This window comes from Rhinolophus sinicus, linkage group LG06, assembly GCF_036562045.2.
Source record: "Rhinolophus sinicus isolate RSC01 linkage group LG06, ASM3656204v1, whole genome shotgun sequence".
Taxonomy (NCBI): domain Eukaryota; kingdom Metazoa; phylum Chordata; class Mammalia; order Chiroptera; family Rhinolophidae; genus Rhinolophus; species Rhinolophus sinicus.
The window spans coordinates 92,061,162-92,078,390 of NC_133756.1; the positions used below are offsets into that span (position 1 = coordinate 92,061,162).

The 17,229-nt window shown below is 37.9% G+C and overlaps 1 pseudogene; it reads left to right on the forward strand.

The window, feature by feature from the left end:
* Nucleotides 1–1,682: 1,682 nt before the first annotated feature.
* On the forward strand, nt 1,683–12,470 carry LOC109436845 (large ribosomal subunit protein uL10; annotated as a pseudogene).
* Nucleotides 12,471–17,229: the final 4,759 nt, after the last annotated feature.

Genomic DNA, 17,229 nt, shown 5'->3' on the forward strand with positions numbered 1-17,229 from the left:
GAGTTATACTACTGTGTTTCCCTGAAAATAAGACCTAGCCGGACCATCAGCTCTAACATGTCTTTTGGAGCAAAAATTAATATAAGACCTGGCCTTATTTTAATATAAGACTGGGTCATAATATAATATAGTATAGTATAGTATAGTATAGTATAGTATAGTATAGTATAATATAATACCAGGTATAATATAATATAATACAATATAATATAATGTAAGACCCGGTCTTATATTAATTCTTGCTCCGAAAGACGCATTAGAGCTGATGGTCTGTCTAGGTCTTATTTTTGGGGAAACACGGCATTTATATACATTCTGGATAAAAGTGCTTTATCATATATATGTTTTGCAAGTATTTTCTCACAGTCTGTGATTTGCTTTTGATTTTCTTAGTACTGTCTTTTAAAGACCCAATATTTTATTTTATTTTATTTTATTCATTATTATTTTTTAATTTTATTGGGGAATATTGGGGAACAGTGTTTCTCCAGGGCCCATCAGCTCCAAGTCATTGTCCTTCAATCTAGTTGTGGAGGGTGCAGCTCAGCTCCAAGTCCAGTCACTGTTTTCAATCTTTTAGATAAGGGGGCGCAGCCCACCATCCCATGCGGGAATTGAACCAGCAACCTTGTTGTTGAGAGCTCATGCTCTAACCAACTGAGCCATCTGGCTGCCCCTCCAGAAGCTCAGTAGCAGATCATTGTCTTCCATCTAGTTGTGGAGGGCGCAGCTCACTGGCCTGTGTGGGAATTGAACCGGGAACCTTATTCAGAGCTCATGCTCTAACCAACTGAGCCATCCAACTGCCCCAAGACCCAACATTTTACATTTTTATGAGTTTATCAATTTTTTTTAAATTTTAAAAGATTGTGCTTTTTGTTTCCCATTCAAGAAAATTTTGCCTAGCCCAAATCCCTAAGATTTTCTCTTATATTGTTATCTACTGTGTTTCCCTTAAAATAAGTCCTAGCCAGACCATCAGCTCTAATGCATCTTTTGGAGCAAAAATTAATATAAGATCCAGTTGGAATACAGTTCGGCGGTAAAAAAAAAGATGAAATAGGACCATTTGTGACAACATGGATGGATCTTGAGATTATAATGCTAAGTGAAATAAGTCAGACAGAAAAAGTAGACAACCATATTATTTTACTGATATGTGTTATATAAACCAAAAACAACAAAAGAACAAGACAAGCAAATGAGAAACAAAAACTCATAGACACAGACAATAGTTTAGTGGCTTCCAGAGGGTAAGGGGGGAGGGGTGTGGTAGATGAGGGTAAAGGGGATCAAATATATGGTGATGGAAGGAGAATTAACTCTGGGTGGTAAACACACAATGTGATTTATAGAGGATGTAATACAGAATTGTATACCTGAAATTTATGTAACTTTACTAACAATTGTCACCCCAATAAACTTTAATTAAAAAGTATGTATATATTATACTTTTTATATATTATATATTAAATATATATTATTTATATATAAGATCCAGTATTATATTTATTATATTATATTATATTATATTATACCCGGTCTTGTATATACCGGGTATAATATAATATAATATAATATAATATAATATAATATAGTATAATAAAATATAATATAATATAATGTAATGTAAGACCCGGTCTTATGTTAATTTTTGCTCCAAAAGACACATTAGATCTGATGGTCCGGTTAGGTCTTATTTTCGGGGAAACACAGTAGTAGTTTTATAATTTTAGCCCTTAAACAGGGTGCCAAAAAGAAACAAAAACTGTATTAAATTTGTAATACTCAATATATACCAATAACAAAATATGAATACAAGTCACATTTTATTTTTGCAATTATAAGAGGTGCTCAAAGTGGTTACCATCAGCATCGAAACACTTCTGATTATGGAAAACTACTGCTTGAACATCGTTGACCAAAGTGTCCACTTGTATACCTGCATGTGCCATTTCAAATTCTTCACACTGTACTCTGCGTCTCAAACTTATCACAAATGCATGCATTTGTTAGGTGTGTTGGAGGTTCTGTTGCATACTCACACCTCCATTATTGTTGTACTTCCACAACGTTCTTGAATTTCAAATACCACTTCAAAATGGTCATGCGCTTCTCGAATGACAACTGTGCTTCTGCCATTTTCTTTGACTGTCCTGCCTGCCGCGTGGTGACGCTATCATTCGATTAACGCCATCTTTTGAGAAAGCATCAAATTACACATTGCTACCATAATTCAATTCAACTTCAAAAAGTAATACATAGATAACATCTCCTAAAATGTGTATACATTTTTTTTGGCACCCCTGGTGTTTAGGTCTATGATTCGTTTTAAATGATTTTTTATATAAGAGGTATTGAGAGTTGGCTCACTTTTTTAAGTGTGTGATTATGTTAGTTCTAGCATCATTTTGAAAAGATTACTCTTTCCCAAATGGATTGCTTAACACCTTTGTGGAAAATCAGTTGACCATATATATGTGGATATATTTTTGCATGTTTTTTTTTTGATATGCATATCTTTTTATGTTAATACCGCACTGTTTTGTAGCTTAATAGTAAGTCTTGGAATCAGGTAATATCAGGCCTCCAACTTTGTTCTTTTATGCACTTAACAACTTCAAACTACATGAAGGAAAAACTGATATAACTACAGGAAAAAAAGAAAAATCCACAATTATAGTTGGTGATTTCAATAATTATAGAAATAGAGAAAATCAGTAAGGATAATGGTAGACTTGAACAATACAGTTGATCAACTTAACCTTATTGACATTTATAGAACATTCTAGCTAACAACAGCAGAATACACATTCTTATCAAGAACATTTACTAAGAAAAACCATCTTTCTGGGTCATAAAACAAGACTCAATACATTTAAAAACAACTGAAGTAATACAAAATATGTTCTCTAGCTACAATGAATATAAAACAGAAATTACTAACAAAAAGGTCTCTGGGAAAATCCTTCATAATTTTGAATATAAATAGCCCATAGAATCAGGGAGAATGCAAAAGGGAAAATAGAAAGTATTTTGAACTTTATGGAAATGAAAGCACACCATATCAGAATTTGTGCAAAAAGAAATTAACACAGCAGGCCTAACATTGCTATCCTTAGAAAGACTCACTTGCAAAGTTAGCCTTTGGCTGGAATCTCAGAACTTGGATTGGGGCAGGGGGCGGGAGGAGAAGCTTCCACCACCCTAACTGATAAGAGTAGCTCACTGTGCCCCTGCTTTCCTTCTGAAGTCTGGAATTTGGATACATGCCAGCCAGTCAGAGGGTGCTGCCGCTAACCAGCTTTCCTTGTTGGCAACGTTTCACACTTTTTATTATAACTTCTTGCTGGGGGGATTAGGCATATCCTCTGTCTCCACTAAGAAAGAACTTTTGGAAGATTGTGCCTGGTTTCTTCTGGACTTCACCTCATGTACCCCTTTGCTGATGGTGCTATCCTTTTGCTATAATAAATCATAGCACTGAGTACGACTGTACGCTGAGTCCTGTGACTGCGCCTAGTGAAGCATTGAAATTGGGTGTGAACTTGGGGACTCCCAACACACTACTGAAGCAGTATTTGAGAAATTTATAGCACTAAATACTTTTAGGAGAAAAAAAAAAGGTGTCAAATCCAAGGACCTCAACTTTCTCCTTAAGAAACTAGAAAAAGAAGAGCAAATGAAACGCAAAGTAGTCAGGAGAAAGGAAACAATAAAGCTCAGAGCAGAAATCAATGAAATAGAAAACAGAAATACCATAGAGAAAAATCAATGAAAACAAAAACATGTTCTTGGAGAAGACTAGTAAAATTGATAAACTTCTAGCCAGATTGAATTAACCAGGGAGAGATTTCTATGATTTTTTAATTGCCAAATACAATCAATAAAACATAATTAGTCATGTACCTACTTTTCAAGACTAAAACTTGTTTGAATAAAGTATTCAATTAACAAAAAAATTTTTCATTAAAGTTTGCAGTATGACAAATTTTATGCCATTAAAATTTTGTCATTAAAATTTCAAATGACAACCCAATTTAATTATGTAATTTTTCTATAATAAATCAATTGAGAAAAATAAGGCTGCTTATATATTAAAGAATGATGATCTTAGCCAGTTCCTAAAGAACGTTTGAATATTGTGTTTGATAATTTGAGGTTCCAGGTAAAGCAAGTAAGCCACGTTGACTGACTATAAAGGTAAAAATTCTTAAAATGTATTATTTATTCTTTTTGCTACTTTGAATATTTCTCTATTCCTTAACATTAAAAAAAGAAAACTAAGAGAAATTCTTTCTTTGCATCATTCCCTTTGTTACTTTTTTGCTTTGAAATAGCAACCTTGGCTGTCAGTCAAGAATTTACTAAGCAGTAAGTCCATTGTTCTTGCCAGGGGGTTAAGTCAACTTACTGAATGTTTTCAACTCAGGAGCGAGCAGAGAATGTATTCTCTCCACGGTACCCATTCCCAACAACTTCTTGATGCCCGGCTACATCTGTGTAGTTTGTCTTCCATTGAAGCTGAACAGGAAACTTCAAGGTAAAATCTTTTTGGCCTCCTAGAATCTTCTTTAGTAGAAGTCCTTATTTTGCCATAAAAGAATTCCCAAAAGGGAGAGAGAATATAAGATATGACTTCCAATTAACTTTTGCCAGTCATAATAATTTTGAAGAATTATCATTCTTTATTTAATTAGAGAAAGAATCTAACTTTTAATAAAGGGTGTTGAGGGACCATGATGTAGGTTGCCTCCTAATTCTTCACTCCTCCCTCTACTGTTTGATCATCTTTTGAATGAAAATATCTGGGGGCTGAGGGTAGGGATTATTAGGTTAGAAATATTTGCTCCCTACAGGTGACCTCAAAACCTTATTTATAGCATGGAAGATAATCTGGTCAAATAAGCACTGGCTAAGACAAAAGTATAAGAAGTAATGAAGCTATGATGGCCTGAATCATATTTGATATGCTTTAGGAATTATAGCCAAATCTTTGAAAATTAGTTGTGTTAGCAGAGTATGGTGGCAACTACATGCCTGCTTTATTTCTTAGCATCTGCCTTGCTAAAACTCTTACCTGGTGTATTTCTGACCGGAAGCAAATTAGTCTGGTGGTTCTAGAAAGAATCAAGTGTTTTTAAGTCAAACATGGATTTCAAACTGAACTTCACTACTTACTAGCTGTGTGACCTGTAAGAGAGGATAATACCTACTGTGCAAGTTGTTGGGTGGATTGTATGAGATAGCATGTAAAATATGAAGCATAGCACTTACTGCATAATAGATGGCCAAGGAATACCAGCTTGTTTCTTCACCATCTCCTGCCCTAATCACATCCCTGAGAGCAATCTGGTCTTTACCTTTTCTAATTTCTGTGTTTGGGGGGAGGGGAAGTGGGATAGGAGAGGGGGGAGTGTCAGGTCAGTTAAACATAGGGATTAATGAAGTAATTAATTCATTCAACATACATCTATTGATTGCCTACTATGTGCCAGGCACTATTTTAAATAATGGATACATCAGTGAACACAAAAAGATCCTACCCTCGTGGAGCTTACAGTCTAACTGGAGGGAGTGGTATAATGGAATGTGGTAGAATGGACAATAAGCTATAAACATGATAAATAAGTAAACCATATATTATATTTTAAAATGATACATTTTTTTCTCCATAGAGAAGAGGCAGAGCAGGAAGTTGAGGTGGGATGGCAGATGGGTTCCAGTTTTTAAAGGAGTGGATATGATGGTTGGTTCTCCATGAGAATGACATTTGAGGGGAGATTTGAAGAAGGTGGAGAGGTTAACTGTGTACTTAACTGGGAAAGAACATTCCAGACAGAAGAAAAGGCCAACGTAAAGACCTGAGGTGTAAGGCCTGAGATGAAGGACTGACCTCAAGGAGGCCGGTGTGGCTGGAGCACAGTGAGAGTAGATGGAGACAAGGTCAGAGAGTTATTTGGGAAGTGAGAGAGCCCGCAGTACATCCCAAAGTCTAGTCTTGGTTTTTACTCTCAGACCGTGAGCGATTTGAATGGTTTTGAGTGAACAGGTGACATAACCCCAGTTCTGTTTTAAAGGGACACTCTGGCTGCTGTGTGAAGATTAGACAAGAGGATAACCTGCCGGAGTCCTGATGAGAGAGGATTGGCTCGCAACAGCGTGACAGTAGTTGAGATGGTGAGAAGCAGTAGGTTTTTGGATATGTGATTTGAAGGTAGGACTTCAGGATTTCTTATGTGTTGGGTGTGGGTGTAGGCGAATAGAAGTCAAGGATATGCCCACACTCCTGAGTGTGGAAATTCTCTGAACTTCTGAGGATCTACACTGTGGAGCTGCCACCTTTTAGTTCAAATGCAATTTTAGTTTGTCCTTTTCTTCCTCTCCTTGCTTCTAGGTGAGTCCACTATGCCGTTAGCAAATCTTCCTGCTTATTACATTTGCAGAAAAAACCAGCAGGTACTTTAAGCTCAGATAATCCATGCATGGCTGAGGAGCTAGATGTGCAGTCAGTGTGTGAAAATAGAAATAAACGGTGCAGGATTGTGTCATACATTCCTTTAGGGATTATTAGACTGAGACAAACACACTCATTCAGGGATTCCAAATCATTTTAAGCAATGGAAAGACGGATGATTGATAGCACTTTATTTTTAGTAAATCACTAAAGAAAAATGTTCCCCAGGAAGAGCCAGGCATGCATGAGCATAACCTTCAAATGCCCTTTGCAGATACAAGGGGGGAATAACTGGTGATGAGAAGAGGAAGTTAAGAGCTTTATGTTGCCTTGCCTTCTGTTGTGGCAAGGTGCCAAAAAAACTGAAAGTGTGAAAAAAAAAGGAAGAACTGTGTTAGAGTACAGCCTCATTGCCTTCACTCTTGCAAAAGCAATTGGAGTTTGTTATTTGATTAATAAGAAATGGTGAATAAGCATCTAATGCAATTTTAAAGAATGTCCACTCTGACTTTTGTAGTTGCCAGCAAGGAAAATAGGGCATTTAAGGAAATAAAAGCTTTTAAAAGCTGCTTTTAAAAATCAACATGAAGAGTTAAGCTATGTAGGGGGCCGGCCGGGTGGCTCAGGCAGTTAGAGCTCCATGCTCCTAACTCCGAAGGCTGCCGGTTCGATTCCCACGTGGGCCAGTGGGCTCTCAACCACAAGGCTGCCGGTTCAACTCCTCGAGTCCTGCAAGGATGGTGGGCAGCGCCCCCTGCAACTAACATTGAACACAGCACCTTGAGCTGAGCGGCTGCCTGAACTGCCGCTGAGCTCCTGGATGGCTCAGTTGGTTGGAATGCATCCTCTCAACCACAAGGTTGCCTGTTCGACTCCCGCAAGGGATGGTGGGCTGTGCCCCCTGCAACTAGCAAATGGCAACTGGACCTGGAGCTGAGCTGCGCCCTCCACAACTAAGACTGAAAGGACAACAACTTGACTTGGTACAAAGGCCTGGAAGTACACACTGTTCCCCAATAAAGTCCTGTTCCCCTTCCCCAATAAAATCTTAAAAAAAAAAAAAAAAAAGTTAAGCTATGTAGAGTTAAGAAAGGAGTTCTTAACCCGTGGTCCATGAATAAGTTTCAGAGGATTTGTGAATGACCCACAATTGTGTACAAAACTTTGTGGGCAGGTGCATGTGTACATCTTCCTTTGGAGAAGATTCATATTTTTGACAGCTTTCCAAAAATGTTAAAACTCACAAGCTATAGACTCTAGGCAGTGACCTTCCCTTGCTTATGCTCATGAAATTTAAAGGAAGCCCCAAAGTTGAAGCACCAGGGGCACTGATATTCTAGGATGTAAAAGTGCCCCAGGATTTGTGCAGCATGCAAAGCTTCCAAACGTGTGTCGTGTGTGTGTGTGTGTGTGTGTGTGTGTGTGTAGAGGGTAGTATAGCTGGATGACTGTTATGTCAGTCCTTGATCCAGCCTCTTGGATACAAATTTGGATCCTTTGTGGAGAAAAGGCTAACTGAAAACTACAAAGAGTATGTGGTATATTCCTTAATTTGTGATTAACCTTGGGGGAGGGATAGGAAAAGTAAGATAGGTATTACATAGGATACCAGGGATTTTCTTACAGAAAACGTCTCTTTTTTTCTCTTGGATGGTAAACAAAAGAAGCCAATTGTTAAATACAGCAATTGAACCAGTAGTAATGAAACCCCCATACTTTCAGGTAGACCAGTGGAAACATTAAGCCAATTTAAAGACCTCATTTCACAGGTTGTCAGTGGTTACCAGATTGTATAGTCATGGGACTGGTGATTATTTGTGATCTATTGTACTATCACTATGGCCAGGAGAATGGAGTGCTCATTGGCTCTGGCCTGGGTTTTGTGCAATACTCTGCACCTAACACTGTCCAGAGGAAAGGGATACCTCATCTGGCTTAAAGATAATCAGGGCCGTCCTCTATAGCTTCGGGTAGCTTCAGTACTACACAAACTATGGGGCTGAGAATGGGGAGAAGGTTTTCCAAAGGAAATTTGCCCCATACTAACCAGAATGGCAATATCCATTCTGGGCTGCAAACAAGGATTTTACTATTGGTCTGGATTCCCTTTGCAAAGGGTACAAATGAACCTACCTCATACAGATTTGCAGCATTGGCACCAGGCATCTGATAGGGCAGAAATGGTGTGGCAGCATGTTCTGGCCAGGCCCATTCTACCCATGGGATTAATAGCAATGCCTTCAGTGACAGGCAGAACAACGGGGGCAACTGCCAGAGGGAGACTTCAGTGCCACTTATAGCAATGATGACATTGGGAGTAGGGTTGGCAGCAGAGTACCTCCAAGGAGATCTCAAATTTATGAGGAGACTCTAGGATCCTGGAAGAGCTCTGTGGCTACTCTTCTCTGAAATCACAGGGGGAACTGCTGCCAACAAACTGGGATCCCAAATGCAGAAAGGACAATTAGATCCGGGTGGCCGGGGCAAGTGGCTGCACTTCACCATCAAAAGCAGGATGGGTGTGGGTACCACAAAGGACAGCAGAGCCAAAGCAGCTATCGGAAGAGTCTGACTCCCAGGGTCCAATGATGTCAGCTAGTTGAGTATGGTGTCCCTATAAGACAATTAGAATGAGAATCTATAAAATTTTTATTTGATCAGTACAAGCAGAAAAGTTATAGTTGAAGTATAACTTGAATCACCAAAACAGTCACAGCCCCTCAATCAGTTCCCAGGCATGAGCCGGTTTATAGCTGCAGAACCCCTTGAATGAAGGGGAGGCCGTGTCCTCTTGAGGAAGGACTCTGGGACACCGCTAAAGCCTGTGACTCTTTCTCCCAGCCTTCCTGAAACGGACACACAGACTTTAACCAGGTGACTGTGCATTGGGAAAAAGGAAATAATTAGACCTTTTGGGGATTAATGTACACTGGCTTTGAACTGACACTAATTCCAGGAAAGCCAAGATATCACTTTGGTCTACCCGTCAGAGCAGGGGCTTATGGAGATCAGGTGACCACTGGAGTTTTGGCTCAGGTGTATCTCACAGTGGGCCCAATGGGTCCCCAAACCCATCTTGTGGTTATTTTCCAGTTCCAGGATGAATAATTGGAATAGACGTACTCAGCAACTCCCAGAATCCCTGCATTGGTTCCTGTGGAGTGAGTGCTATTGTAGGAAAGGCCCAGTGGAAGCCACTAGAACTACCTTCCTGTGGAAAATAGGAAACCAAAAGCAATACAACATTCCTGGAGGGACAGAGATTAGTGCTACCATCAAGGACTTGAAGCATGAAAGGGTGGTGATTCCTACCATCATATACCTGTAAAACTCACCTTTGGGGCTGGTGTAAAAGTCAGGTGGATCTTGGATAATGACAGTGGATCATCGCAAACTTAACCAGATGGTGACTGCAGTTGCAGCTGCTGTGTTATATGTGGTTTAATTCCTTGAGCAAGTTAACACATCCCTTGGTACCTGGTTTGCAGCTGGATTAACTACCAAAATACATTTCCAACTAATTTCACTTTTTCTTTGATTACTATAGCTAAATACTGTATTATTTGAGCAGTTCAAAATATTTAGTTCTCACCAGGCATCCTCATGAGAGTGACATCATCTTTACACCTTGTGTGGAAATCTCTGGTACATCACTGTGATGCCCAGGAAAGACAGGGTGACCTGGATGTCCAACTACTTCCTTAAAATCATCCAACTTCTGGATGATTATTCAAAATTTTTCACTGTGGGAGCAGACAAGGTCAGCTCTAAGCAGATGCAGCAGATCTGCACTCCCTCCCCGGGAAGGCTGATGGGCAAGGTGGTGCTGATGGGCAAGAACACCACGACAAGCAAGGCCATCTGAGGGCATCTGGAAAACAGCCCAGCTCTGGAGAAACTGTTGCCACATATCTGGGGAATGTGGACTTTGTGTTCACCAAGGAGGACCTCACTGAGATCAGGGACATGCTGCTGGCCAATAAGGTACCAGCTGCCACCCATGCTGGTGCCACTACTCCTTGTGAAGTCCCTGTGCCAGCCCAGAACACTGATCTGGGACCTGAGAAGACCTCCTTCTTCCAGGCTTTAGGCCTCACCACTAAAATATCCAGGGCACCCTTGAAATCCTGAGTGATGTGCAGCTGATTAAGACTGGAGACACAGTGGGAGCCACGAAGCCACACTGACTGGCATGCTGAACATCTCTCCCTTCTCCGGGCTGATCATCCAGCTGGTGTTTGACAATGGCGGCACCTACTACCTGGAAGTGCCTTACATCATAGAGGAAACTGCATTCCCAATTCCTGGAGGGTGTCTGCAATGTTGCCAGCGTGTGTCCGCAGACTGGTTGCCCAACTGATGCATCAGTACCCCTTTTCATCATCAATGGATACCAGCGGGTCCTGGCTTTGTCTGTGGAGACTGATCACACCTTTCCACTTGCTGAAAAGGTCAAGGCCTTCTTGGCTGATCCATCTGTATTTGTGGCTCCTGCCCCTGTGGCCACCACCACCACTGCTGCTCCTGCTGCTGCCGCAGCCCCAGCCCAGGTTGAAACAAAATGAGTTTTATAAAGTCTGAAGGTTGGTCTCCTTACCAGAACTCTGTCAGTGACTTTTAGCAATGAAATTCAAACTCTTGTGAATAACAGATGTGACTCTTTTTAACTGTCCTCTGCAAGGTCTTCCCTCTCAGATCTCTTGCTCCCCACCTTACACTCAGAGTTTCATTCATACCAAATTATTTGCTCCTTCCCATGCATGCCTCACATTTTCTCTATTGTTTACTGATTCTAGCTCTTCCCACTCCCAAGGTGCCCCACTCCCATGTCCTGTTATTTTTACATGCTCAAATCTTACCCATTATTTAAGACCTACTTTAAATATTATCTTCTCCGTAAAGCTTTTTCCAATTCCCTCAGGTGGGAATAGTTTCTTTTTTTATTCTGATCTCCAAAGAATTTTTTTCTGGGATGCTCTTGTTTATTCCTTTGTACCTTATTATATTCATTTATGTATATGAGTTTTCTTCTTTATTTTAGAATGCAAGCTTGGTAAGAATAAGAACTCTGTTGATACATAGTAGGGAACCAATAATTACTTGTTGAAAGAACGTAATACAGATATTACAGCTAAAGCTTGAGAAGGAAATATTAATAAATTTGATATCTATCGTACTTCTTATATCAAGTTTAATTATCCCTCAAGAATCTCATGAATGTGTAAAAAATAATAAGCTGGTATGATAGAGTTATAGTAATGGGAAAAGAACTATTTCATGTCATTGGATTTTAAAGAGGATACATTATTATCACTTAATGCTTGCATCATTCATTGCTTTGTTTAATATGCAACAGATAATTATGGAATGCTTGCTGTGTGCCAGGCACTGTGCTGGTCTCAGGTAATACACTAATGGATGACACAGACCTAGTTATTGTCTTCTTAAAGCTTAAAGTATTGTGAGATGGACAAACAATAAAAAGTTAATATGCAAATAATTATATAATTACAAATTCTAAAGAAACAAATTGGATTTGCTGACTGAGCATAAAAGCAGGAAAGCGCCTGCAGAATGATGAGGCTACCAAAAAAGTAAATACATTTTTAGTTTAAAAACTTTAATAAGGAATATAATGACATGGTTGAAAATATTTAAAATACAAAAACATGTTTAGTGGCTTCACCACTGAGTAGCTTTTCACTGAAAACCTTTACATTATTTAAAAAATTTTGAATCCTGTAAGTGTATTTCCTATTCAATATCTGTCATCTACACCCCTAGTTCTCAACATCTTGCTGTTTCCGATTGTGGTAGCAAATGGCTCCTAATGATCCCTGCCTTCCGGCATTCATGCCCTTGTATCCCCCTCCCTTTATATGTGGGCAGGCCCTCATGACTTGCTGTGGTGGCACATGATGGGATGTCACTGCCATGATTAGGTAATAAAAGACTGGCTTCAGTCTTGCTAGCAGACTCTATTTTCTTCTTGGCTGGCATGCTTTGATGATGCCAGCTGCCATGTGGGACAGGCCACGTGGCAAGGAAGAGAGGGCAGACTTTGTCTAACAGTCAGTGAGGAACTGAGGCCCTTAGTCCATCAACTCTTGAGGAAGTGATGCTGCCAATAACCACTGAGTCAGCTGAGAAGCAGATTCTTCCCCATCTGAGGCTTCAGATGAGACTGCAGACCCTAGGTTGACATCTCGATGGCAGCCTTGTGAGAGACAGTGGGGCAGAGGACCCAGCCAAACTGTTTCCAGATTCCTGACACACAGAAACTGAGATAATGCATGGATGTTGTTTTAAGCCACTACGTTTTGCAGCAATAGATAACTAATACACCAATCCTTACCTGTTATAAAAATATGTATGTACAGCTATCAATTTGCATATATATCAGTAATATATTTAGGAGCAACTCCAAAGTGAGGGATTTCTGGCTCAAAGGGAATGTGTATTTGTAAATTTGTTTGATATTTTCATATTACCCATCAAAGAGTTTGTATCAATTTACAGTCCCACTGGCAATGTATGAGAATAACTCCCCATCTGAATTTGTTATAAAAATATTGAATTTTGCATATTTGATAGGTGGAAAATCATAGCTCAGGACATTTAATTTGTATTTAATGCAAATTATGAGTGAGGTTGAATATATTTTCGTGTATTAAGTCATTTATAATTTCTGTGAATTGTCTCCACATATTTTGACTCAAGTTTTTCGTTATTGATTTTAAAAGATTAGCCCTTTGTGAAATGAGTTTCAAATATTTTTTCTGCTTTTCATTTGTCTTTTTATTTTAATTGTAGTATAGTTAGCCATACATGCAGCTTTGATGTCAGTATTTTCTTTAATGGTCCTGGATTTTGAACTAAACTTAGGAAGATCTTTCGCATCTTAAGATACTAAGGAATTGTTTCATTTTTTCTCATCCATTCCCACCCCAAACTTAAATTTTAGTAATCTTTTTGGCTTTACTTTTTATGTTTAAATATTTGATTTATTTGGAGTTTATCTTAGTACATAGTGTAACATAAGGATCAAGTTTATTCATTTCTTTCAGATGGCTACTCAGTTGACCCAATACCATTTATTACATAGACTATATTTGTCCCACTGATTTGAGGTGTGATATTTACCATATAGTTGGATATATTTCTGTGTTTCCTAATTGTTTCATTATTTTTCAGTCTACTTGTGCTAGTTCTATAAAATTTTTATTGTTGAGGATTTATATTATCTGGTAAGTGTAGTCACCTCCCCATCCCACCAATTGCTCTTTTTCAGAGTTTGTCTGTCTGTTTTGTGTATGTGTGTGTTTGTATTTTTGAATCACCTTAATTTTTAAAACTTGTTGGTATTTTTATTTAGATTGTAGTAAGTTTATATATTAACTTAGGAAGAGTTGATATTTTTATGATGTTCAGTCCTCTAATGCATATATTTTAACTAGTCAATTTTTGTGTTTGTGTGTATAATCTTTAATTTCTGTGTACTAATTTTGTCCTGTCCAGTTGCAGTTTCTAATGAGGTCTTTTATTTCACATATCCAGTCACATCATATGCAGACAGGATAGTTTTAATCCCTCATTTACAATTTTATGACTCTAATTTCTTTTTCTTGTCTATTTGTGTTAGCCAATACCTGCAGTACAATGCTAAATAATAGTGAACATAGTAATTATCTTTGTCTTATTCTTGAGTGGAAATGATTGTCATGTTTCCCATTAAGCATGTTGCTGGTTTGAGACTGAAATCGCTGAAATTTTATTGTAGTATTTAGCCTATTCTTATTTTAGTTTTGTTTAGTTCCTAATTGAGTTTTGTTTAAAAAAGAAAATTAATTTTTTTAAATGCTGCTATTTTACCACCCAAGGATATGTATGTAATTTATATAATTTATGCAGTGATTCATCCCTAATTAGTCTAGTACTCACTTGACACTATACATAGTTGTTGCAACATTATTGACTATATTCCTTATGCTGTACTTTACATCCCCATGACGACTTGTGACAACCAATCTGTATTTCTTAATCCCTTCACCTTTTTCACCCAGCTCCCCAACTCCCCTCCACTCTGGCAACCATCAGTTTGTTCTTTGTATCTATGAGTCTGTTTCTGTTTTGTTTGTTTATTTCGTTCTTTATATTCCACATATAAATGAGATCATATGGTATTTGTCTTTCTAGTCATATTTTAATCCTCAGTAGCCAGCAGTTGCTAGTAGCTATTCTGTGGGCTGCCATACAGATGTGCTGGGCCAGCTTTGATCTTGTAGATGAGGACAGTGCCCTAGAGGTTGGCCAAGAAACAAGGAACCTGGGCCTTTGGATGGTAGAAGAGTGCCATCCCTGTCACTGCCTACCTTACTACAGTTGGATCTTTATACAAAAGAAGGTTATCTCACTTGAACTGCTGTATTTTTGAGTCCCTTTGTTTATAGCAGCTTAGCCTATATCAGAATACAGTGAAATGACAGAAGGAAGGAAATGTGGCATAGGAGCAGATATTCCAATTCTGAAGGGTGAGGAACATTCTTTTGAAGAAATAGTTTTTAGCTGATTCTTGAAGGTATACATTGACTCAGTGATCATATGTATAAACAATTTTAATAACATACCTGTTTCTAAAGTTTTAAATACTGAACATGAAATTTAAAAATCTCTGTCTTAGCTTTACATTTGATATAGACAACAGCTGTCAAATCTTACTCAGAAAAAATATGAGCTCTTCTGTGCCAAGAGAGCAGCATTTCATAGGCTGTAGTTTTTAAGAAGGAAAAAGTACCACTATGGTCATTTGCTGCTGTAATTTTTGGTTGTGATAAATGCTACCACCAAAGAACTTGCACTAAGGAAATGTAATAAAGGAATGACCTGAGAAGATTAACTTTTGCCCCTAATAACTGAGCCCTCATTTTCCTCGCAGTGCCTGGTTCTAGAACATGTATAGTTATTATCTTTGTGAAACATCGATTAGATATAATCATCTGTTGAGGGTGGTCATATTAAAATAGAACAAACACAAAAGAATGTCTAATCATTTAAATTTTGAGCCTAACCAATCAAGTTTCATAGGCGTTTTCTCTGACTCATAATTTTATTTTTTATTATGCAAATCTGCTAAGTGGATTTTACAATGTGAAACTCATTTGGCATGAGTAAGACTGATTAACTCATTTCTGTGTCTATTAATGATTAGTAGAAAAAAAATCTGTGGAATGACTTACATGGTGGAACCCCTCAGATGTTTGTAGAATAAGTAAATGAGTGTTTCACTTTGTTAAAATTATTATCAAACAACTATTTTCACCCATTGGCAAGGAAGAAATGACTCATTAAAGGCTGATGTTTCTCATTTGTCATTGATAGGCAATGTAGAATAGTGGTTAAGCATGACACAGGGGAGAGAGAGGCTATCTGAATTCAAAGAGTGGCTCTCTAATTTACTAGCTATGTGAACTCTGCAAATTATTTAACATCTCCATGTCTCAGTTTCTCATCTGAAGAATAAATGTAATAATAATAATACCAACACCTATGTATAGCACAGGTTGTTGTTAAGGACGAAGTGAATTAACTTTTATAAAGTACTTAGAACAGTGCATGGTACATATTAAGTTCTATGTTTATATGGTTAATAAAATACCTTCAGGAACTGTGATTTTGAAAAGACTGATGGCAACAAACGATGTTTCTGTATGGTATGGAAGGTCTAAGTCTGGAATACTCAATCAAAGGCTCACATCTTCAGGGGGCATGTCAGAACCTCTAGCTATAGTTTGGAGAATTGTACTTAATATATGAATATTTAATATCATAACATATTTCAATGTTTGGAAAATCTAATCTAGTTTTCTAAAAATATAGACTACAGAAAAAAATGTGAGAGTATTCTCAGCAAGCTATTTTGTAGATATTGACAAACTGATTCTAAATTTTATAAGGAAAGGAAAAAGGCCTCAAATACCGTCTTTCCCCGAAAATAAGACCTAGCCGGACAATCAGCTCTAATGTGTCTTTTGGAGCAAAAATTAATAAAAGACCCGTCTTATTTTACTATAATATAAGATCGGGTCTTATATAAGACCCAGTCTTATATTAATTTTTGCTCCAAAAGATGCATTAGAGCTGATTGTCTGGTTAGGTCTTATTTTCAGGGAAACACGGTAGCTAACACAAACAAAGTTAGAACACTCACTTTGTCCAATTTCAGGATTTACTATAAAACTACAGTAATTGAGACAGAATGATATTGGTGAAAGAATAGACATATGGATCAATGCAACAGAATAGAGAGCCCAGAAATAATCCACACAAACAGAGTTAATGATCTTTGAAAAAGGAGCAAAAGCAATTCAATAAAGAAAGGATAGTCTTTTCAATAAATGGTGCTAGAACAATTGAACAACCATATGCAAAAAAATGAACCCAGATGCAGACCTTACACCTTTCAAATAAACTCAAAATGTATCATAAGCCTAAATACAAAGTGCAAAAATGTAAAGTATTTCTAGAAGGAAACAAAGGAGAAAAATCTGTTATCTTGGGCTTGGTGATGAGTTTTTAGATACAACACCAAAAGCCCAATCCATTAAAAAGAAAAATAGGTTGGACTTTTATTACTTTTATTAGAATTAAAAACTGCTCTGTGAAAGACACTACCAAGAGAATGAAAAGACAAGACTGGGAGGAAATATTTACAAAACAGATATCTGATAAAGGACTTTGTAATGACGAGTGGGGAAAGGCAGGGGAGCACACGC